The following is a 6,721-nucleotide window of genomic DNA, read 5'->3' on the forward strand; positions in this document are numbered from 1 at the left end:
AAAAAAAAAAAAAGTTCACCATTTCTTTCCTCCAATAGTTACATGCTTGAAATCACAAGAATTCTTCGGGTCTGCGTGTCTAGTGTGTGCGGCAACTTCAGAATAAAAACAAACAAAAAAACAGAAACCAAACCAAAACAAAACGTAAAAACACCAACGAACGAAATATGGGGGGAAAACTGCATCAATCGCTTTGCTTCAATAGCGAAAGAATCCATTTTCTGCTCATGTGTACTTTTTTTTCTGTCATTGCTATTGTTGTTTTACCCATAACACAGTGGAGTTCCAGATGGGTCTCCTTTGCAAAAAAAAGTATTTTTCTTCCCAACACACACACACACACACACACACACACAGGTATCCATGTTGATTGGCACGCACTCACAAAATAGATAAAGCGATATAAAAAAAATTATGAGCTTTCTTCTTTAATCAAATATTCAAAAATGAAAACCCAGTAGAAAGTAAACGAAACAATACATAAGCTCAACAGCCACGTCCTTCTGCTGTCAAAGGCAGGCAATGCCCGAGATGGTTTAAAAAGTTGGAGTCATCGCGTCATCGTCCATTGTCCGACCATTAAGAAGCGCGTACTGATTAATGCCGACATAAAATAAATGAATAAATGGATAAATAAACGATTAATAAAATGCTCCTTTGTGGTCAATACAAATCATCATCATCTCTTTCTTTCGGGCTCGAGGACTTTGTTTTCACCACTGAAGCGATCCAGTGTAGCAGCCAATTTGGAGCCGCGTTTTTTGGTTGGTTTGTTCTGCCAGTGACCACAACCATGTCATTATGAACTTTCAAGTATGGTTGAGGAACAAAAGAGAGGGGGAAAAAAACAACAACAAAAAACAGTCAGCTCAAATTCAGCCTTGAGAAACTCTGTGAAAGATTCTGACATCGTTGAACGATTCCAAGCAATCATATGAGGAAAATTCGCTCCACTACTTCTGCTTGAAGATCTTGATCTCACAAACAGTTTCAACGAAGTGACGACAGAAACAGTAACAGAGGTCTCTGGGGTAAGCCGATGGAAATCCAAGCCATGGATCACAAGTATCCTGGAGATGTGTGACACAAGAAGGAGCTGAAAACCAGAAAGAAATCTGAGAAAGAAAAGGAGAAAAAAGTGGTATAAACAAGAAGATCAGTCCAGAAATGAAGAATGCGAAGGGAAATTGGACTGAACAGCAGTGTGAAGATAGTGAAAAAAACAGACCAAACAGAAACAAAGTCTAGTCAGCACCATTCGGGACACAAATGGCAACCGCCTAGCACAGGAATAAGACATCGTATGAAGGTGGAATGAGGACGACTTTTACAACAAAACAGAGCAAAAGAGACCCAAAGGAAGTGACAGTGCAAGATTCATCAAATTTAATGAGGGTGACTCCCTATTACTCCGACAGGAGGTTTAACAGCAGTGAAATCGTCAAGATGTGGCAAGGCTGCATCGACAACATCCCTGCAGAACTTTTGAAACATGGCGGAGAAGAAGTGACTGACATCCCAACCGCCATCAACACACAAGTGACTGGCCCGCGTCATGGACCGTGTCATTTATCATCACCTTCCTCAAGAAAGGAAATCTCAAACGCTGTCAGAACCACCACACCATTAGTTTGATCAGCCATGTTCGCAAAGATAATTCATGCTCAAAATCATTCTGAACAGATTACAGCCACAAGTAGATACCATCACTGCTGAAGAACAGGCCGTATTCCGCAAAGGCAGAAGCATCATAGAACAGGTTTTTAACCGCCTACCCATTGCGAAAATCACTTCCAACACCAGAGAGAATTCTACCACGTCTTACACGATTCAAGGCGTTTGACAGAGCCTGGCAAGGAGCGCTATGGGGCACAATGTATAATCTATCATTAGGCAAAAGCATATCAGCACCATCCAGCAATTATACTCCAAAGCCACCTGTGCGGTACTCACACAGAGTGATACTGGAGAGTGGCTCAGTAAGTGAGATGAGTCCGTCAGGGCTGTCTTCTGTCTCTCACGCTGTTCAGCATATTCCTGGAATGCATCATGACTGACGCGCTTGAAGATCATGTCAACACAGTCAGCACTGTAGGAAGAACCATCACGAACCTTCGCTTCGCTGACGATATCGACGGCGTGGCTGGCAATAAGCAATAACTCACCCAGCTTGTTGAAAGCAACAACAACAACAAAAACAGTAACAACAACTGGATGAAACATCAACTATACATGGCATGAAAATCAGCGCTGAAAAAAAAAAGAAGTTATGGCCAGCCACAACATTACCATCACTGCTGATATAACTGTCCAGGGCCAGAAACTAGGAATTGTTTGACAGTTCATCCACGTGGGATCCATCATCAACAATGAAGGATCCACACAAAAAATCCTCTCAAGGACAGCAAAGACAACATCAGCACTGTCCAGAATGAATCCTATTTCATTATGGAAGGACAGCAACATCTCCGTGAAACACAAGATCAGACTCCTGCATGCACTAGTATATTCCGTCTTCCTGAATGCACTCGAGACATGGACCTTCACAGCGGATTTGGAAAGAAGCATTAAAGCCATGAAAATGAGGTGTTATCGCAAGGTACTAAACATCAGATACACTGACCACATCACCAATGAACAAGTACACCAAACCATCAAGCAGCACTTGGACCTTATGAAGATCTGCTGACAGCAGTTTTAAGAGAAGAATGCTATGCTGGTATTGCCAAGTAATAAATTCAAACAGCCTTGCTGAACAATCCTCCAATGAACTGTCAAGAGAAGGAGGTGGGGAGGGAGAGACAGAAAAAAAAAAAAAAACCCCGATGGGCTGACAACACTGCAGGATGGACAGGGGATCCATTTGCAGAGACCCAAGCTTTGGCACATGACCAACAGACCTGGAGGAATCTGGTGAACTGTTCTTCTGTGCGGTGCCCCAGTGACTCTTCACAAAAGTAGAAGAAGAAGAAGAAGTGTGGGGGAGAGGGGGCGTGCGGAATGGGGTGGGATGGGGGTTTCTGCGTGCAAATGTATTTAATTCAGTATCAGAGCGGGTTTTCCTTCATCGCTTTGCCAAGGACATTCTCATCCGAATGACGAGGGGGGAAAAACACTATGGGTAGAGTGTGTGTGGTGGAGAGGTGGGGGAGAGGGGAGGCAAACCAGCACTAGTGACGTCTGTATGGACCATGTGCATCCTCCTCGTCCGTTGTGAACAGAATGGAAGTGTAGCTGGAGGAGGACTCGGTCGTAGGAACTGCTGCCCTCTGACGGCGGCCCTCACTTCCCTCCCTCCACGGCTCGCTGTCTGAGGAAAGACCGACTGGGCGGAACCATTGGAAGGTGAGATCTGCTTCATCGTCTTCGGTCGTCGCATGGCCTGCCTTGGCAAAGGGGTCCCGCAACACTGGCTTCCCTCCCTTGCCACCGCCAGACACGCCGAAGAGGCGAGGCTGATTATTTCCTTTCACGCGCTCTTCGCGCCTGAAACCAGGAGCATCCCTGTCGTTGGAGAAGCCCCGCACTTCGCTGCTGGTGGAAGGGGTGAGGGTGGAGGAGGAGGAGGGGGATGGGGAAGAGGGGGAGGAGGAGGAGAAGAGGGAAGTGGTCTGATCAGAGTCGAGGGACCTGTCCACCATGTGATGTTGTAGCAACCAGGCGTCCTGAAGGCCGCGGCTGTCGTGTGGGCGCCGCAGGGTGTGAGGCGGCCGTCCTCCGGGCTTGTCGTCTTCACTGAGAGGCGTGTCTGAACCTCCGCCATCTAGGCTCCACCCAAAGCCCCGCCCCACTTTCAACCCGCACGTGTCGCTATCTGATTGGTCCGTGGGGCTAGCGGAGGGGAAAGGAAGGCCCATCGCCTCCATCATCCCTTGCTGGGCTCCCCCTCCTCCTCTCCCCCAGAACGGTTGGACCAGGGTTGATGTGGGAGCGGTGGTGGGGAGACTGTCAGTGGGGGAGCGCGGGGGGATCAAGTAGCCCCCCTCCTGACGGAAGTACCCCCGGCGGTAATCCGCGTCGCAGTCGGAGTCAGAGCCGGTGCCGTGGTGGTATCCGCTGTAGTCCATGTAGGACGGCAGTGATTCCGGGTGGTGGAGGAACTGTTGGAAGCCGGCACCCACGTCCGGTGTCGGTGTTCTGCTGTCCGGCCCCAATTCCCAGCACTCCCACCCTCTTGCTAACAAACCCCCGTGCTGCACGTGCCCGTAGGGGCCGGCAAAGTCCTGGTCGCCTCTATCACGAGCACACACATTGTTGTTGTTGTTGTAGTAAGGGGGATGGTCCCGGACAAACAGTGGGGTCGGGGATTGTGCTCTTCCGTCGTTGTCGCTCCTCCTCTGATGTCGGCGCTGAGGCCTGTGGGCGGTGGGGAGGGGAGGGGGGCCCGGTGTGGGGACGTCGTCAGCCACTGACGGCTGGTTTTCCGTGGGGGGCGAGGCTGGAAACACAATGAGTGTGTGGAATAAGATGTGAACGGGGGCGGCAGCTGCGGCAGTGTGCAGCCCCCATTAACTGCAGCAACAGCAACAACAACCACAACAACAAGGTGGTGGGGATAAATCACGATGTTATGCTTGATAAAAACAAAAACAAAAACAAAACAAAAAACAAAAACAAACAAACAAACAAAAAAACCACCAAAGGTCTGAATGTGTTTGAATATATCCCGTTTTTAATATATTTGACCAAAAAAACCAAAACAACAACAACAACAACAAAAAAACCACACACACAAAACCAACAACAACAAATAGCTCTGAATGTTCTGCAGCATTACTATGAACTAAAGAAATAAACACATTTTCAAAGAAACGGTCAGGTCTGACCTTACTATTGAAATCAGCTGTTTAATTCACGAACTTTTACTAAGCGGCTCACACATAACTGTTGCTGGATTCCTTCTCACTGCGGTTTTTACTATGACGAAAAGGTTGACAGTTTGGCTAAACAAACAGAGCTAAAGGTTCCATGACGGTGTTAGATTTAACTCTTTCCATACGAACGGCGAAAGAGACGACGTTAACAGCGTTTCACCCCAATTACCATCATCAAAATATTGTAAGCGGAAGGCTCTTATACTGAAGACGTGAATGCTGACAAAGAATACCACAGTTCTGACGACGGAAGCTAAAGGTTGGGTCATTCAGACACCCACTGGACATCAGAGGGGTCTGTGTAGAGGAGAAGAGAGGACTGGCCGTACTGAGTGAGTAAAAACATTCCACTTTCATAACAGGAATGTTACATCATGGTAGAAAAAGTTCGATGGTCAAAATTTCGGCTTGAAGGAAACAAAGACCGGTAAATCGGAGTTACAGAAATTAAGAAAATGTACGTTTTCATGGGAAACCATTGCCAAAATGATTTGCACGAATGGCAAACTATTTTTTGATCTGCAGATAGAAGACCAAGTATGTTAGTAATGTTTCTTTCATATGTATAACAGTCGACCAAACACTAACTTGCCCTATGTTAAAGTCCCACATTCTCGACCTGAAATCTTCTTCAGCGTTGACAATTTTCAGCAGTCCACTGCTAATGAACGGTTTTGTTTTGTTTTTTCAAATCTTTGTTAAAAAGTCCAGCTGGTTCACTGTGATATTTGTTAGGTTTTCGTGACAAATATATCGTTTTGTTTTTGTTTGTTTTGTTTTGTTTTGTTTTTTGTAAAGAAAACTTTACACAATTACTCTCATTATCTAACACACACACACACACACACACTCTCTCTCACTCTGTCTCTCTCTCTCACACACACACACATTTACATACCCACATGCATAAACAGCGACTTTTTCCCTCCCTCGATTTTTGTAACCCTCGTGTTATATCACTTATGGTGAGATGTTTAACAAAAGAACCAACACACGCACACATACACGTACAGCCCCCAAGGCCCTCATCCCTGCATTGCCCCCTAACACACACACACACACACACACACACACGCACATGCAATTTACATACTCACATGCATAAACAGTGACTTTTTCCTCCCTTGATTTTACTTTTTCTTTTCTTTTTTTCTTTACTTTACCATCGTCTGATATCACTTATGGTGAAAAGATGTTAAACAAAAGAACCAACACACACATGTACACCCCCCTCACCCCCCGCCCCACCCTCACCCCCGCTTCTCCTCTCCCCAAGGCCGTCCTCCATCCATTGTCCCCCAACACACACACACAACACACACACACGCACACGCACACGCACACACACACACACACACACACACACCTTCAGACACGGTGGGCAGGACGTCCACCACGAACCCTCTCCTGGATTGCCGCTGCACTTGGCGGGACACCTCCTCCCCCCCTTTTCCGGACAGCTCCGTCAGTGGGCGCTGTTGCTCCGCAACCTGCTGGGGCGTGACGGGGGGAGGAGGAGGCGGTGGCCCCTCCCTCTCCTCGTCACCTCCGGCAAGGCAAGGTGTGATGCAGGCTTCTGCTGCTGCTGTCTCACCTGGGCCGTGGTCTGGCCCTGAGGCAGTAGGCGTGGCAGGGGAGGAGCTGCCGGCTTCGGGATGGACGGCTCCTTTGCTTTGTTGGATGCGGCGCTGGAGGGCCTTGAAGTCTTCCATCATCCACTGTGCCGAGCTTTTCCGCCTGGTGCCCCCCGTCCACAGGCGCCTGGACCACGCTGCTCGTGCGAGGGCCCACTTGCTGCCGCGGAAAGGGAGCTCTGGGAGTAGACGGTAGTGATGGTGATAATGACG

Source organism: Babylonia areolata, chromosome 34, assembly GCF_041734735.1.
Source record: "Babylonia areolata isolate BAREFJ2019XMU chromosome 34, ASM4173473v1, whole genome shotgun sequence".
Lineage (NCBI taxonomy): Eukaryota > Metazoa > Mollusca > Gastropoda > Neogastropoda > Buccinidae > Babylonia > Babylonia areolata.